Genomic DNA, 19,454 nt, shown 5'->3' on the forward strand with positions numbered 1-19,454 from the left:
TAGTGGCTTGGTGTGCTAGGGAATACATATGGAATGAAGATGACCAGTCTAACAGAACACAGAATACTTCGCACATGCATGACTGACTTGGGATGATTCCAGAGGAAGCAAAAACGACCTTTCTTGAACTCACGGCAGCAAATTACATCAAATGCACGTGAACCAAAGGAAGTCACTTCTTATACCAAACATATGCTTCATGAGCTAGCAGGAAGAAATTTTTACAAGTTTCCAACACTAGCTCAACGTTCAACATGAATCATGGAGGAGACAAAATGCCGCTGATGGGCTCAACAACAACTCATCGGAAATTTCCATATCACTGGACTTCCACCATTATGTGAACAATGTGATAGTATTGGTCAGACCAAAAGATGTAATGGTGTATGCTCGAGGAATCAACCACGAGTAAGACAACATTACGAATATCATTGGTTCTGATTTGATTTGAAGATAGCCCATGCTCAAATCAAAGTTTTGATGAGTCAATAGGTCCAACAACTGATCACAGGTACCAATCGGTGAAGATATCATCTTTCTTCAACAACCACACAAACACAAGGATATCCCTTTGAAGATGAACTAAGTGGGACAAGCTTCCATCTTCCAACTCTCCAAGTTATTGTTTAGCTTATTGAACTAGTTCACGAGTATCCAACACAGAATCTTGGAGAACAGATGGTTTGCAAGAAACCAACTTGATCACGGGCTCAACATATGGGTCAGGGGACAAACTAGTAATACTTCCGAGAAGATATTCGGAAAAATCATGAACCACCAATATGATATTAAGCTCAAGAACAACCTTGCTTCTGAGGCACGATGATGTGATCAATTAAGCAAGGGATTGAAATCCTAACTCATTCATTGAAGAGTGCACCAAAAATAAGGAGTAGGTAGCACGATCAATCCTAGGATGATGATTCAATAACCAACACGCTAAGAATGAGAATAATATCCATTAACTACCAAGCAACGAGGTTGCTAGGGTATCGATTTCACACATCACAGTTCACTTGTCGGCATTTCGGTTACAACAACACGGGACTGAGGAATGAACAATGATAGCGTGAGGTATCACTGCGTCAAGAATTCATAAGAGGTGGTGCAATTCTCATGGCATTCTTGACATAAATATGGTAACACTCCAAGGTAGAACAGAGCAAAAGCTGGGTTGGCATTTTGTTCCACGGAATACAACTACTTTGACCCAATCCTGGATATGGATGAGGTACTGGAGTTTGTTTCTCCTAGTCATTTCGGAATAGAACGACTTGACAGCCACAAGAGCAATAGGCATCAATGAACGAATGCACACATACTATTGACTATCAATTGATAGACGAGGGCCAGGAAATAACTAAAGAGGGACAACCCAAAAGAACATATGATTTTCTGAGTTGTGGATGCATGGTTTAGCATGTCGAACGAAGTTCAACAGGTTTCTTCCGGATAACCCATGCAGAAAGGTAGGACTGGCAGATTCACAATTCTTGAATGGAGAACCCATTAAGAGCACTCTTATTGTGATCTTTTGGTTCAAAGGCTTTTGCCATATTTGGTTCATGGTATTGGAAGAAAGATATACCACGGACCTCGAGGACTATCGCAAAGGTTACTAATATCTCAAGGGAACTAACAAATACCAACAACATGAAGTAGGGTGAATCTCGAGTTCAAGAACCCAGGAATAGAATACCTACTAACTAATAACATCACGGGATGCTTTCAAGAATGATGGCCAGAATCATCACACGGGGAACACAAAACAGGGTAGATTACTAGGTGATCCTGACACCTGGGCTCATGATAATAGCTCCAACATCTATGTCGAGGCAACAGAGTACCTCAACTCACCGATTAGTGTGATTAATGTGGCCCAAATGGACATCAAGAACATGGAGAAATGATTGCAAGTGCATCAGACTATCTAGGAACCTGGGATGACTCGGGCAGCATAACGGTTGTAAATGCTCAGAAAAAGATTTGGGATATCCTGCAAAATAGTGGCATATCCACTTAACATCACATTATCAAGGTTCTGAGACCAACTATGAACACACGAAAGTCGTAGAAACTGAACTGGGCTTAAATCCATCAATCCTATAAGTCTCTAACATAGTAACTTGTCATCCTGATAGATAGATGAGAAGGCCTAGTTCTTAATCCCCGTAGAAGAGAAGAGGATGACTCAGATCAGAAGGGCATAAGGTAAAGGAGTAAAAAGAGCCTTATGATCCTTTCCACAATCAATTCCCTTACATAACTAAAGAATTTATTGACTCAACTTCGACCAGTTTGGCTTGGTAATCCTACAGGCAGTCAGGCTCTGATACCAAAGCTGTCAGGACCCCGATTCTAAGTCACACCGATCTAGCATGTAACACATCATATCACTTTGCGGCCTCACGCACGGTATTCCCACGGGTGCCACCTTACCTGGCCCGGGACCATTTGCGCCTTTTGGCTCATGTATATGATAGTGTCGCTAGCATCCATATGACAAAGAACCCGGGCCGACATGACTAGTCGTGAAACCAATGTGGAACTAACATACGGGGACAGGCATACATGAAACAACATCGAGCATGTCGGTCAGCAGCGTGCGAATCTGGGCTGTAGCACTGGGCTAACAGGACTCCGGTGAACCGGGCTGTAGCAGGCTAGGCAGGACTCTGGATGTCACCGCGTTTCATTTCCCCGAAGGGACAGACACAGGAACGAAGTGAATCACATGCCGTCCAGTCAAGTGTTCCGGAGCAGTAGTGCTGGGCTAGCAGGACTCCAGTGAACCGGGCTGTAGCGGACTACTATGGCACATGGAAGCACAAGACTACATTTCCCCATAAGAGAGGCTACCAAGGATAAACAACTAGGTTGTCGGATCCCACACTTACCAAGCATTTCAAATCATACACACAATATGCTCGATATGTGTAAATACAACATGGCATCACAACAAGACTCTATGACTCAAACAATTTATTCATTAGGCTCCGAGGAGCGAGATATATCAAACATGGGTCTCATGAACCAACATTCGGAGCATACAAGTCAAAGCACATGCGGAAGCTTAACATGTCTGGGTACAGACATCTACAAATGAAAAAGGCTGAGAAGCCTGACTACTACAAGACCCTGCCGAGGGCACAAGATCGTAGCTGAGGTATCAAGCTAAACGTCGAAGTCCACACGGAACTACTAGCGAGACTGAACGTCTCTCTGCAAAACATAAAATAGGCAAACGTGAGTACAAATGTACCCAGCAAGACTTACATCAGAACTAAGTACATATGCATCAGTATCAACAAAGGGGTAGTGGAGTTTAACTGCAGCAAGCCAGCTTTGACTCAGTGGCTAACCTAAACTACGACTGCAAGCAACTCTTTTGAGGTGGCGCACACGAGTCCACATATTCACCATATCAATACACCACTATGGATCCGCTCCTGTCTCCCTACGAGAACGCCATCCATAGCACTCACGCTTATCTTGCGCATTTTAGAGTATCCACTTTCACTTGTCTATGAACTGTTATAGGCAATCCAGAAGTCCTTTACTGCGGACACGGCTATTCGAATAGATCATTTATAACCCTGCAGGGGTGTACTTTCTTCACAGATCTTTCCACCACTTAGCGTCTGCACACGACATGTGCTCGGCAGACTTCAAGCGATAGCCGACATGGGTGTAGACCACGACCTGACTAAGCACACAAGTCTCTAGTCCAGGTTTACCGCCTATTCGGCTTCCATCCGCGAGGAGATCCAGCCAGAGTTTCACTCACAGCCCCAAACGATGTGTGCAGGGTTCCCGAGACACCAAACGGGCGCCCGGTACACCATGCCATGGTGTATCTACCGCATCATAGCCCACCCCTAGGGTCAGCGCTACGCACGGCCTCCAACACATATCCTACAAACACCAGAAACTAGTTGCAACTCCTGGACAAAGGACAAGGGCGGTTAATAAGTTGAGCGGGGTCATATTTCAGGGCCCAACATGTGGTAGTAGCTGTTTCATGGATCACAAACACAGAACTCAGTTCCTGAGGACAGTTTCAGTGAGACAACCCACCATGTACTCCTACATGGCCTCTCACTGATACCATTACCAAATCGTGTTCACACACTTAGCTATCAACAGTAGGACATGTTCACACACCTCCGATTCATCCTCGATGAATCAGACCCGACACAACTCTAAGCAGTAGCAGGAACGACAAACAAGGATGAATGAGTAGGCACATCAGGGCTCAAGCAACTCCTACTCATGCTAGTGGGTTTCATCTATTTACTGTGGCAATGACAGGTCATGCAGAGGATAAGGGGTTCAACTACCGCAACAGGTAACAGATGAATCGTTGTTGTCCTAATGCAGTAAAAGAGAGCAGGAGCAAGAGAGTGGGATTGTATCGGAATGAGCAAGGGGGTTTTGCTTGCCTGGCACTTCTGAAGATGATATAGCTCTTCATCGGTGTCATCGATCACATCATCGAAACCACATCTACTGAGAGGGGACAAACACCGGCAAACGACAGGGAACACAATCAATGCAATGCAACAAACATGATGTATGATCATGGAATGTTAAGGTACTGAATTCACCTAATGCAACAGTTAGTCATATTAATTGAAGTGGAATTCAAACATATAGCAAATTCCAACTCCAAAACTAAATACCATATATTCCATAAACATGAATTGTCCTAGTTGGTGATGTTAGCTTGCTCAAACATGCATGAACATGGCATAAATAGGTTCTTCATATTTTCTGATAATTTTTCATATATAAATTATTTCATTTGGAGTGATGGTTTAATTTCTATGATTTTCAGAAGTTTTGGGCGTTTTCTGGAATTTCTGAATTATTTTAAATCCAAAAAATGACTAACTACGTCAGCATTGCGTCATGCTGGCGTCAGCAGGTCAACGGGGCTGCCCTGGGTCAAACCTGAGCAGTGGGGTCCACTGGTCAGTGACACAGTGCTGGTTAGTGTCGCTGACAGGTGGGGCCGGGTCAACAGACACGTCAGCAAGTCAATACTGACGTGTAGGGTCGGTCAATGTGTGACATGGCTAGGTCAAACTGACCTGTGGGGCTCGTGGGATTCGTTTAGTCTAAACAGAAATAAAACCCAGGTTAATTAGGAAGTGGGTCCCAGGTGTCAGTGAGCTAGGGAATTAGTTAGGCGTTATTAGCGCTAATCACGCCGCCACGTCGGATTGCGTCGGCGGTTAGACGACGGCGACGACCTAGAGCGGCGGTGGCTCGCTGGAGTGGCACTAGGGGCTATGGCTAGGTGCGCCGAGGGACCAAGAGGAAGCCCACGCTCCCGCGCATCCAGCGGAGGCAGCGGCAGGTCACGGGGTGCCCGGAGTCGACGACGGAGAGCACCAGGGCGGCGGCCGAAGATCGGGCATCGGCGGAAACGATGCTACAGCGCATGTCAGGAGCAACGGATGAGTGTTCTAGGCTCCTGACGGCGTTCTGAGCATGTTGAAGTGCTCGGTTGCGGTCATAACTGGCTCTTGCCGCGGCGGTGATGAAGCATGACGGCGACGAGCTTTCGGGTCCGACGGGACAGCTAGCTAGGGGACGAAAACGAGCTTAGGGAGCAGGGGGAAAACGGCGGAGCTCACCGTAGGGTCGAGGCAAAGCTCAGCTGGGTCGAGGAGGCGGCAAAGACAGCGAATCGACGGCGGCGGTCGTCGGATGCCGAGGACGATGACGACGGCGTAGTCGGTGGTGCACGCCATCCGGGCTTGCGCTTGTTGAGGGGAAAGCTTCACGGCGTCGAGGCGGATGGCGGGGATGATGTGGAGAGGCGCGGGGTCGGCTATGGCCGCGGCGGTGCTCGTCGGCGGCCTCATGTGCTTTCGGTGAGCTCGGGGAAGGGACTAGAGGGCGAGGGAGAGAGCAAAGAGTGAGGAAGAGGAGCGAGGGGATTCCAGGGGGTGCGTGGCGTCGTCTGGAGTCGTCCAGGGCATCGGCAGAAGTAGGAGGTGGCCGGCGTGCGACGGGCACACGCCCTCTGCCTACTGGCAGAGGTAGAAGAAGACCTCGGCGCCCCAGGTGGGCTGGGCCGATTCTCCGAGGCCTGTTTTGCAGGTAAGATTCTCTCTTTCTCTTATTTTTCTGTTATGTTTTCTTTTGTTTAATATTCTGCCACTGTTCAAAATTCAAAACAATTTCAAAACAGTGACAAAACCCCTTTGAATAATTTTATGTTGCAGATTGGACATTTCCAAATGCACATAAAATGTTTCAAAGATATTTGAAATTACATTCTAGTTATATGAATATAACTCAAATTCAAATAGCTAATGATTTAAATTCAGAGTCCCAAAAATAAATCCTTAAAAATGTTCCTAAATTCTGGTTTGATATATAGCTCTTGCCAAAATTCTCAAGCATTGCAAAAGGACATCTTGGAAACAAAGAATGAGATTTCCAGGGTTCTTTGCCCTGCTTTTATTTAAGTTTTTGAGGCTTCAACTTTCCTCAATTCCAAGTTTCAAAAATTTAGACATGATGCATGAGTGCTCTATGATGCAACTAATACAAGCAATAATCTAGGGCTGTGACAGGTGTCCAGCGAGGAGAGCGAGTGGGAGGGAGAGGGGAATGAAACTAGGGTTTCTCTATGGAGGAAGAGGGCCCCTTATCCATCTCCACGCATCGCACGATGGCCGGCGTGTGTCCATCCTGGCCACGGACGCGGCTCGTGCATCCAGCGCGATCGTGGTGAATAGTGAGGAAGAAGACAGGGGTAAGTTTGGCTGGGCCTCCCTGTAGCAGGTGGGCCAAAGTGCACGTGAGTGCTTTAGTTTTTTAACCCTTATCTCTTTTTGTTTTCTATAATTACTTATGTTTTCCACTTTGTTTAGTTAGTAAAATATTTTTGTTGCACATGAAACCTCACACATAAATTACACACACTATTCCTAGACCACACACAAAGCTTCACAATTTTTGAAAAGGCATAAGTAATTGTTTTATTTTTGAAAAGGCCAAAATATTTGTTGATGGATCATTTATTATATTACTAGGGATTTATCTGTGAGCCAAATGAAGCTGGTTTCAATATGACAATTGATCATAGGAAATTATATAATAATGCAACATTTTAGTTTTACTGATTGAACAAACAATTTATTTGACATATTTTAAATTTGAAAATGGCTTTGATTTTGTTAAGTGACAATTAGCTTAGTAAAGCATGGTGATAAGGAATCATTTGGGTGAGGTTACTGTAGCAAGACACTGTGGGTGTTGCAGTAACTTATTGGAACAAATACAACTTATATGTAGTAAGGAAGGTAGATAATGAACATATATACGCTCTTCGTTATTTATAGCCAATTTGGGCACATACGAAATGAAATTTGAAGAGGGATTGTGAGGAAATATGCCTCACCGTGATGGAGAGCAGTAACTAACAGGATTCTTAATGCAAACCCGGCCGGACCACAAGAGAGGCGAGAGTTACTGCATCGATATGCTCGAGGGTGGCTGGCGAGCAAACGAAGACGGCGAGGCGTGGGCCGTCGCGTGTTGGGGACGACAGTGGAGGTAGGCTTGACGCCAAAGAGCGGGCACACAGCCGGGGTGAGCACGGCGGTGCCGGAGAGGGTTCTGCTGTGGATCTGGGGGAGGGGGGAGCTGGGGAAGGAGATTGGGTGGACTATTTGAGTGAAACTCAGGCGGACGGTGGGGGGTGTTGGCGGCCTAGGTGAAAAGGGTGAGAAATATCCAAGGTCGCCGCGCGGGCGAAAGGCCTATGCAAACGGTTGCCTCTAAGCGCTTCTGTGCACAAACATAATAATTTCGTTTGAAATGAAGACGTGAGTTCATCGTTTCACCTCTAAATTTTTCGCACGTAAACCAATCACAATTTTACCATGGGTTTGATTTGCTGGCGCATTTCAGGTCTCGTGTGCTATATGTAAGACATTTTTTGGCATTTACCGTGCATGTTGGCATATAAATCAATTCCTAGTCGGACTGCATTTCCAATCGAAAGGGATGAGGCTTGTCGTTCGATCTGGGAGCATCCAACGGTGCAGACGTATGATCCATGGGGTTTGGGTTCTGGCCAATCAGAACGCATGGCTCAGATCACGCGCCCAGCGAGGGGGGGGCATCGGCCACGGTTTGGTAGGCACATGGCTTTCATGTGTGAATCGTGTGCTATTTGAAAACATTTTTTTGGGAGGATCTATTTGAAAACATGTACATGGGTTGTCAAAAGGGATGAGGATCGCTGTTCGATCAAGGAGAATCCAACGGTGCAGACGCACGATCCGTGGGGTTTGGGTTATGGCCAATCAGAACGCACGACTCAGATCGCGCGCATGGCAGAGGGGTGGGGGGGTGCATCGGCCACGGTTTAGTGGAAACACGAATTTCGTGAGTGAACCGTGTGATCTTTGAAAACATTTACATTACCTAACATCATATTTTTGTTTGAATGAAAACATGAGTTCATCGTTTCGCCTCCAATTTTTTTCCATGATAAGAAATCATGAGTATAGTGGGGAGTGTCATATACTAGTATCATGAATATACAGTACATATGATACTAGTGTATGATACTACCTTCAATTAATTATAGCGCATAGTATAATACATAGAGTATAGTATCATATATAGATCATATTTATTGCCATGCATGACACAAATTAGCATCGCATTTTAACATGATACGGTAGCTACCTACTATATGTTACTCTAACCCTCTTTATATATATTTAATTCTTTGCCACATCAGCATAGTTGCTATTTCCGAGTGCATGACATCGTCGGCCACTATGGCCAGCCTTATATAGTGGGGAGTATAATATACTATATATAGTATCATGCATGAGGGAGTCCTGGATTAGGGGGTATCCGGACAGCCGGACTATATCCTTTGGCTGGACTGTCGGACTATGAAGATACAAGATTGATGACTTCGTCCCGTGTCCGGATGGGACTCCCCTTGGCGTGGAAGGCAAGCTTGGCAATTCGGATATGTAGATCTCCTTCCTTGTAACCAACTCTGTGTAACCCTAGCCCCCTCCGGTGTCTATATAAACCGGAGGGTTTAGTCCGTAGGGAGAACAACAATCATACCATAGGCTAGCTTCTAGGGTTTAGCCTCTTTGATCTCATGGTAGATCAACTCTTGTAATACTCATATCATCAAGATCAATCAAGCAGGAGTAGGGTTTTACCTCCATCGAGAGGGCCCGAACCTGGGTAAAAACATCGTGTCCCCCGTCTCCTGTTACAATCCGCCTAGACGCACAGTTCGGGACCCCCTAACCGAGATCCGCCAGTTTTGACACCGACATTGGTGCTTTCATTGAGAGTTCCACTGTGTCGTCACCGTAAGGAAAGATGCCTCGTCTCGTTGTTAAAAACAACATTACCGCCGGGGAGCCCTGGCTGTCGGTCAAACTCTCCGGCTAGGCAGATTCATCATGACCGCCCGTTCGGCTGCTGCACCGACGATGACTTCTCGGGTCATCGAAAACAGCCTCCACGTCGGCTCGGAATTTGCCGAGCAGATGGATCCAATGGAGCTCTCTTCCCTAAACGAGCTCTTGGATCGCATCGCCACCTTGGGAGTCGCTACGGACTATGATCGGATTGGGCTTAAACCCGATCAAAGGGAGATTATCTCTCCACTGGTCACCCATCATATTGCGGTGGTGGAGGAATAATGCGGCGTTTCTTCCTCTATCTTGAGGACTAACTATGTCTGGATTCCTGAGCTCTCCGAGCCGGATACCTGTTTACGGGAGGACATCACCCAAGCCCTAAACCTAGAGTCAGGCAGCGGGCCAGACTTATCGGGCAACATCCCGGAATCAAAACTTCCAAGATTGGAAACTCCTCGGCCCCTGGGTCTCAGATCGGGTAAGGGTTCGGACTCAAATCCACCCACCCACCCAAACATAAACGATCTTTCCCACATCAAGCAAGAGCCCCAGGAAATAGTACATCATTATTGGGCCAGATTCCTGCTTGTGATGAACAAAGTTAAGGACTGTCGCGAGGAAGACGCAGTCTCATTTTTCTTCAATAATTGCACGGACAAGGGAATCCTTAACGCCATAAGTCGCCGTGACATATCACGCTTCGCCGACTTGGTGTCCATAGTACGAAAGTACTGTGCGATGGAAAGCGCCTGGAAAAGCGAAATGAAATTTTGGGATAATCCGGCTCCGAATATACACCCAGTTCGAAGTAAAAGGGTGCACTATCATAAGACACCCGAGTTAATTACAAAGAAGCAAAGACCCTCTACAGGGTGTGGAACCGTATTGGAGGGATGGCTCAACGGACCCTGCAAAATTCATAGTATAGCGGATACAATACCAACACACAACCTTAGAGCATGTTGGGTACTCTGGCAGGTTGCCAAAAGTGGTAAGGATCTTCTCATCCCAGATGCCACAGAGCACCGTCCCATGGATAACAATACGGTATTAACAGTCTTTGAGACCTTCGCATCAGATAATAGGCGCAAGCAAACACTCCGCAGCCTTGCCGAAATCTGCCACGTGGTAGCAATAAATCCATCGAGTGACACCGCTATTACCTTCAATGCCAGTGACGAACCTAAATTCCGAACAGCCCGAGCACCAGCTGCACTGGTCCTCAGTCCAATTGTGGACGGCTTTCGACTCACCAAAGTACTCATGGACGGCGGTAGTGGATTAAACCTCATATATGAGGAAACTCTTCCAAAAATGGAAATAGACTGGAACAGCATTGAGCGAAGCAGCACAACCTTCAGAGGAATCATCCCCAGTCGGGAAGCATGCTGTGCTGGGAAAATCACACTAGATGTGGTATTCGGCATGCCGGATAACTATAGGTCCGAAGAAATTACATTCCAAGTGGCCCCGTTTAGTAGCGGATACCACGCCCTTTTAGGGCGGGAGGCGTTCACGATCTTCCAAGCCATACCCCATTACGGGCACATGAAGCTCAAAATGCCCGGGCCCAACGGAATCATCACTCTTGCTAGTGATCCGGACACAGCACTCCGCGCCGAAAACAAAACAGCCGCATTGGCCCTCGAGGCACTATCTGAAGCCCTTGCGGCCGAGGAATTAACTGCGCTGCGCTCCAAAGTGGACAGGGACAACGTGATACTTGATAAGAGATCCAAGTCCACCTCTTTTAAACCAGTGGATGAAATAGTCAAATTCCAAGTCCACCCAACGGACCTCAAACAAATCCTGAAATTAACCGGATGTGTGGCGGCTCTAAGCCGCTTTATCTCCCACTTAGGAGAAAAGGCATTACCCCTTTATCCCCTCCTTCGGTGCACCGAACACTTCGAGTGGACGGACGCTGCCACAGCCGGATTAGAATAAATACAAGCCATACTGGCAACCAACCCAATCCTGGCCGCGCCAAACATCGGCGAACCAATGTTGTTGTACATTGCGGCAACTCATCAGGTTGTAAGCGCAGTGCTCGTCGACGAACGAGAAACGGACGGACATAAATTCCCCCTTCAAAATACGGTATATTATGTATCCACTGTCCTCACTCCATGCAAATCACGGTACCCACATTATCAAAAGATAGCCTATGCGGTATTCATGGCATCCCGGAAGCTGCGACACTACTTTCAAGAGTGTTCAATTACATTAGCCTCGGAAGTGCCACTTAATGATATTATAAACAACCGCGACGCCACGGGCCAGATTGACAAACGGGCCATTGAGCTCCTCCCGTTTGACATAACATACAAACCCCGACGAGCCATTAAATCGCAAGTATTGGCCGACTTTGTCGCCGAATGGACGGAAGTCGAACTCCCTAAAGACTACAGTGCATGCTCCAATTGGATCATGCACTTCGACGCTCCAAAATGCTGGCTGGTCTGGGGGCTGGCGTCATCCTGACGTCCCCAACCAGAGATACAGTTCAATACGTACTCCAGATACTGTATACAGACTCCAACAACGTAGCCGAATACGAAACCCTGTTACATGGTCTTCAGATGGCAGTTTCCATGGGTATTCAATGCCTGGAGGTGCCTAGGGATTCGAACATCGCAATATCCCAAATAAATGGAGACTTCGATGCCAAGGATCCGAAAATGGCGGCCTATCACAATGCCGTCCTAAAGATGTCAGCTCGGTTCGAGGGGCTCGAATTTCACCATGTGGCTCGGGAAAACAATCAGGCGGCGGATATCCTCGCCCGCATCAGTGCAAAACGCGATGCGGTCCCCCCAACATCTTTTTGGAGAGGTTGTTTAAGCCATCCATGGTATGGGAAGGGGACACCGGTAACAATAGTCCGGTCCCAGCCAAAATGCCCGATACCGAACACTCTGACATAATCGGAGGCTCTGCCACCGAAATAACACATTCAGCCCATGTAATGATGGCCATCATCGCCCCGTGGACAGAACCATTCCTGGCCTACCTAACTAGGCAGGAACTTCCCGAGGACCAAAATGAGGCACGCTGCATAGTGCGCCGATCTAAAGCCTACAGGGTCCACGAGGGAGATCTGTATAAAAAAAGCACTACCGGAGTCCTTCAAAGGTGCATCTCCGAAGAGGAAGGGCGGAAGCTTTTGGCAGAAATTCACGCCAGACTCGGCGGCCACCACGCCGCAGCCCGGGCCCTTGCAAGCAAGGCCTTCCGTACAGGTTTTTATTGGCCGACGGCCCGGGTAGATGCACAGGACTTGGTCCAACGCTGCGTCGGTTGCCAGCTTTTTGCAAACCAAAGCCACATGCCACCCACCGCCCTCCAAACAATCCCCATTACCTAGCCCTTCACAGTTTGGGGGCTTGACATGGTTGGACCCCTTAAAGGGGGAACCCATAAGAAAAAATACTTACTGGTCATGGTGGATAAATTCACCAAATGGATAGAAGCCAAACCTGTTAAAACGGCCGAATCCGGACCGGTGATAGACTTCATATCCGGGGTTGTACATCGTTATGGCGTCCCCCACGGCATCATCACTGACAACGGCATGAACTTCATGGCCGACGAGGTAAAACTCTGGTGCAGCAACATGGGCATCAAGCTCGATTATGCTTCTGTGTATCACCCACAAACTAACGGCCAAGTTGAGCGAGCAAATGGTCTTATCATGAGCGGCATCAAACCCAGATTAGTGCGGTCCTTAAAGGAGTCTAACACGCACTGGGTAGAGGAGCTCGACTCCGTACTCTGGGGGTTGTGGACCACGCTGAATTGTACTACAGGATACACACCCTTCTTTATGGTGTACGGTGCAGAGGCGGTTCTGCCCTGCGACATAATTCATGACTCACCTCGAGTGCGCATGTACGAAGAGAGAGAAGCCGAGATCGATCGGCAGGACAGTTTGGACACCCTGGAGGAGGAGTGCGACGTGGAAAAAGCCCATTCCGCATTCTATCAGCAACAGGCTTGCAGATACCAAAGTAGAGAAGTACGGGCCAAAACTTATAATGTTGGCGAGCTAGTTCTACGCTTGCCGGAGAAGAAAAATACCAAGCTCGAGCCCAAATGGGAAGGTCCCTTCATTATTGACCAAGTTCTGACCGGTGGAGCGTACCGTCTGTGGGATGCATCGAATAATCGACTTGAGCCGAACCCATGGAACACAGCCAGGCTCCGAAGATTCTACGCCTAGTGCCGGACTCTATGTTCGTCTCCTTCCTCTGTCCATTTTTTGCATATACATTGTCTGTCTTTTTTCTCTTTCTTTTCTTTTATTCTTTCTCAAGGCCTTCAAGGGCCAACTTGTGCCTTGCTTGCACACTATTGACGCGCTAACCGCGCTCATTATACCTGGGGGCTTCTTACACAGAAGCTTAATTATTTATCTGGGCTTCATGCCCTGCACATGTGTTATTCTTCCGCATGTACCTTTTCTTCGCCATTATATGCATCGATATGACTTAAGTTTTGGCCAAGCTGGGTTGCCTGGCTCTTGTATTTATGCCCTACGTTCCCGTTAATTCGGCTAGGCAATAAGGGGAGCACCTCTGCGATTGTTACTGCCGGGTCAGCCAGATGTGTACCTCAGACTGGGTGAAGCCGAAAGCTAGCATTCTTAAGGGAATATTCGGTCGGTGAACAAAAGATGATTTTTATTTATTTTCCATATGTGCCCCCAGATGTTTTTGCCTGCGTCTCCTCTCGCAGTACGGACATGCACTTTAGGGCATGCGTACCCAGGGAAAGGAACCCTTAACAAAACTATTCTCCCTGGAAGATATTTCTTACTACCCTTGAGATTCTCCACAAGCTCTCCAATGCCTGCTGGCAGGGAGACGGATGGCCACAAGGCCTGGGCAATACCTTGCATCACCTGCTGAACTTGTTTGTGCAGTTGTGCGTGTTCGGGTAGAGGATCACCCGCAGACCTGGGCATCTCCTCCGTGGGACAACCCGTCAGCATACCTGCAGACATAACTCTGTTAGCTGGCTTCTCCGCCGCACTCTTTTAAGGGTTCGTTCAAGCACTTACTGAAAATGCCACGTCGAAGCCGCTTATTCTCCTTCACGAAGTCTGCAAGCTGGGCTCGAACATCTTTCAGTTCCACGCTCAGCTTGGTATTGGCGTCTTGGAGATTGTTTTTCTCCGGCATGACCTTAGTTAGCACGCGTTCGCCAGCCTTTAGCTGTCGTACGACATGCTGGTCCTCCGGATTCTCTCCGGAGTCATCTGCAATATCTATTGTTAGATCTGCAGCCATGCCGTACACTATATGGTACCTATCATTCTTTGAAACAAATGTTACCAGCTGGGGACTTTTCAGGTTCCTTCAATGCAGCAATGGCGGCCCGAAGTTGGGTCTTGCATTCCTCCAGCTCCTGTGACAGTCGAGTATTCTTCTCTGTAAGAACCTGCACAATAAATGATCCGTAAATCAGTTGTGCCAACTGTTTCAAGTCTCAGGGGCTACTGATATATATACTCATCAAATTTTCTTACCCTCGCATCCTTTACATATTGGTCTGTGGCTCTGGCTAGACCATTTTGAGTAGCACGGATGTAGGCACCTCCCGAGTTGAATGCATCAAACGCCTCTCGGGAGAAACAAGCGTCACGAAGTATGGCTCGACGACGCCTGTGATTCATGGCGCTCTTCACTTTGGAATTCGTAGTGGATATCTTATCCGCATCCTTTGTAGAAGGAGCATCCGGCGTGTACCTTGTGTTAGCTTCCGCCTCTGTGTCCGGCCCTGGAGCCCGACTGGTAGAGGCGTGATCGGCGACCTCTCCGGATATTGTCCGACGAGCGTTCTTCCTTCTAGGAAACACGGGTGTTATTATGTTTTTAAAGACGACAACCATGGAGTGAGGTGCTGCATCATACCTCTGCGCCGGCGTCTCCGTCCGGACCTCCTTCCTTTTTAGCCTGTCCGGCTTTGAAACCCCTTGTTGGCGAGTCACCGCGGGCTCGTCATGGCGTCCCGAGGGCCTTCCCTATAAAACACCGTTTGTATACGGTAGGTGAAGTGCATAAAAGGAAATCCTTTTCAAAGGTTGGGAATACGGTCTCATTTACCTGCGAGGCTGGGAGTAGCCCAGGGTAGTCGGCTATAATGGCCACCATGGCGTCATCACAGCTTAGCTGATAGAAAATCCTATCAATCAGCTCCACGAATATGTCCGGATCCTCTTTCAGGCCAGGGTTGAGGACCCGCTTAGGATCCTCCGGTTGTGGAGGTGGGCTATTGATCTCCCCTACCGCCTTACGCAGTTCCTGCGATGAAACACAAGGTAAATATTTATCACGAAAACAAGGGTAGGATGGAAGTAAAAAGAGCGGAAGCTCACCCAGCTTCGAGGGTTGTTCATGGAGAATCCATCCCGCGGCTTGATGCGGAGGAACTCCTCTTCTTCCCCCTTATACAGATCGGATAGAATTTTTGCTAGAGCGGCAACTGAGTCCGGTCCCTTGCGCCCGCAGCGAGTGGCATCATCTTCCCCGTTGAAGTGCCACATGGGGTGGCCTCGATATTGAAGTGGCTGCACCCTCGCATAATGCATATTGCCATAACCTCAGTTATGGTCAGTCCTGATTTGGCCAGCAACTTTACCCGGCCCATCAGATAAAATACGTCTCTATCATCTTCCTCCTATGGGCTCCGTGGGCGCCAACTTAGGCGTTTCTTCAAAGGGGCGTTGTCGAACTTAGGAAGACCAATCCGGATAGGATCCGGGAGAGGAACATCCTCCATATAAAACCACTCCGAAGGCCAGTCCTCGGATGTCTTCTTCGGGGTACCAGGTATGTATCCGGTCCCGGCGATGCGCCATACTTCGGCTCCGCCCACTTGATATATTGATCCCCTCTGTGTACGGGGCACAAGGTAGAACAACTTCTTCCATAGCGCAAAATGGGCTTCGCAACCCAGAAACAGCTCGCAAAGGGCTACATAACCAGCGATGTGCAGTATGGAGGCAGGGGTGAGGTTGTGCAACTGGAGGCCGTAGAACTTCAGGAGCCCTCGGAGAAATGGATGGATTGGAAATCCGAGTCCCCTTAACAAATAAGGACAAGGCATACCCGCTCTCCCTTAGAGGGGTCGGGAAAGCTCTCCGCTTGCTCCCCGCCATTATAGGTGGCGAGCCCGGCTCGAACCGGGACCATATACACTGGAGGGAGGAATCCCTGGGTCTGTAGCTTCACTAATTGGCTGTGCGGGACGGAACACAAGGAACCCATGACACAAGGTAAGGGCTATATGAGTACACGGTCATGTCTTTTGGATTGACTAACGCACATGCCTATTTTATGAGTATGATGAATAAGGTGTTCATGGAGTTCTTGGATAAGTTTGTTGTGGTGTTCATTGATGACATATTGGTGTACTCGAAGAATGAAGAGGAACACAAGGAACAGTTGCGCTTAGTTCTCGAGAAGCTCGGAGAACATCAGTTATATGCCAAGTTCAGCAAGTGTGAATTTTGGTTGAAAGAAGTTGGATTTCTTGGATATGTTATATTAGGAGAAGGTATAGCAGTAGACCCTACCAAGTTTTGGTCTGTCACTGAGTGGTTGGCACCCACCTCGGTTGGAGAGATCCGCAGTTTCTGAGACTCGCAGGATACTATAGGAGGTTCATTGAGAATCTTTCCAAGATTGCGAAACCCATGACAGAGTTGTTGAAGAAGGACACCAAGTTCAAATGGACCGAGGAATGTGAGGCCAGTTTTCTGGAGTTGAAGAAACGTTTAGTTACAGCCCCGGTGCTAATTCTTCCGGATATACACAAAGACTTTCAAGTGTATTGCGACGCTTCTCACCTCGGACTTGGAGGTGTACTTATGCAAGACAGAAGAGTTGTTTCATATGCCGACAGCTTCAACTGCATGAATTGAATTATGCCACGCATGATTTGGAGTTAGAAGCCGTAGTGCATGCGCTCAAGACCTGGAGGCATTTTCTTATTGGGGACCGTTGTGATGTATACACGGATCACAAGAGTTTGAACTATATCTTCATGCACAAGGAGCTGAATCTCAGGCAGAGGAGATGGTTGGAGCTCATAAAGGATTACGATATGAAGCTGCATTATCATCCAGGAAAGGCCAATGTTGTAGTAGACGCTTTGAGCCGCAAGAGTTATGTAAATACTCTAGTAACCGGAGGATTACCACGGGAGTTAGCCAAAGATCTCACGGAACTTCGATTGGAGATAGTTCCGAGAGGTTTTGTAGCAGCTTTGGAAGTTCAGTCCACGTTATTGGGAAAATACGGGAAGCCCAAAAGACTGATAAGGAGATTGCAGAAATAAAGGAAAGGATGAGTAAAGGAAAAGCCAAGAGTTTTCATGAGGACGAACACGAAACTTTAAGGTTTGAGGACCGCATTTATGTGCCCAATGATGCGGCGATCAGGAAGCTAATATTATAGGAAGCTCACAACTCGCCATACTCGATTCACCCTGGAAACAGTAAGATGTAGTTGGATTTGAAGGAGCGTTTCTGGTGGACTGGTATGAAGAAGGTTATTGCCGAGTATGTAGCAGTATGTGATGTATGTCAGAGAGTTAAGGAAGAACACCAGAAGCCAGCGGGATTACTATAGCCTATGTCGATACCTGAATGGAAGTGTGTAAGTGCATCTAGTGCCCCTTAGTGATTTTGGTGTATTGAAGACTTATAGGTTAAGGGAGTGATGCGTTCGTGAGTGTACATAGGTCTATAAGTCTATGAGGAGTTTGATATTTACAGTGAAAGTCGACCCCTAAAAATGAAGTTCTTCGACTGAAGACTTTGGATTTCTGAAGACTTTCTGAAGACTTTGAAAGTGAAGAAATTGGTGTAATCCTTGAAGACTTGGTATTCATTCGAGGAACATGAAGCGTGAAGACTTTTGTTCTCGTAGTTCCATTTTCTCTTTCTTGAGTCATAGGAAACACCGTACTGTTAAAGGGGGTCGAGGAAATACTAAAGAAAAATTTCCATGTGATGCTCAACTCAAATCCAACACCCACCAATCCCTTCGAGTGAAGCCATTGGAAATCTCATAAAGTTCAGTCATATTCTTCAGTGACAGAGACGAAGTTCTTCTGGTCTCTGAGGAATTTGTTCTGACTGAGGAGTTAGGAATTCGCCAGTGCGGATTGCCTACACAGTGAGGAACATGATAGCCCTGAGGAATTTGATACTCAAAATTCCGACCATTGTTGTGCTATGCGCCAGCTGTCCCAAAATATCTACCCACCTAACGGTCATTGAAGGGCATTTATGTCTTATCATGTCGGGCTGTTCCCTAGGCTATAAATAGCCGCCCCCTACAACCACTAGCTGGTTGGCTGCTCCGAGAGAAACTGACACTTGTCATTTGAGAGCATCCCATCCTCCGAGGACTTTGAGTGAAAATCATCAAGTGAGGAAAACCCAAACCCAAACACCTACAAACCCAAAGTGATTGAGCATCACTGAAGAGATTGATCCTGCGTGGATCCGACGCTTGTTACCTTTGAAGACTGTGCATCTTCCAGACGGTTAGGCGTCATGGTCTAGAGCATCCAAGAGGAAATTGTGGATCGCCGAGTGACCGAGTCTGTGAAGGTTTGGAAGTCACCTGAAGACTTACCACGAGTGATTGGGCGAGGTCTGTGTGACCTTAGCTCAAGGGTAATATGATGAGGACTGAGTGTCCTGAGCTGCGTGTTCAGGACTGGGTGTCCGGGACTGTGTGTCCTCAGGTTTAAATACCTAGCCGCCCTAACCAGACGTACAACTGTCACAACAGTTGGAACTGGTCTACCAAATCATTGTCTTCACCAAGCTACCTGGTTCCATTTCCTCAACCCTTCCATTTCCTCATTTCTGTGTTGTGTGCTTGTTCATATATGTTTGAAGACTTTGACTGAAGACTTTCTCTATTTCCTCAGTTCAATTTTCTTCAGTCTGTTTGTCTTATCATGTATTATCATGTGTTTACGCTTTCTGTACTCTGTGCTTGTTTT

Source organism: Triticum aestivum, chromosome 4A (assembly GCF_018294505.1).
Source record: "Triticum aestivum cultivar Chinese Spring chromosome 4A, IWGSC CS RefSeq v2.1, whole genome shotgun sequence".
NCBI classification, from domain to species: Eukaryota; Viridiplantae; Streptophyta; class Magnoliopsida; order Poales; family Poaceae; genus Triticum; species Triticum aestivum.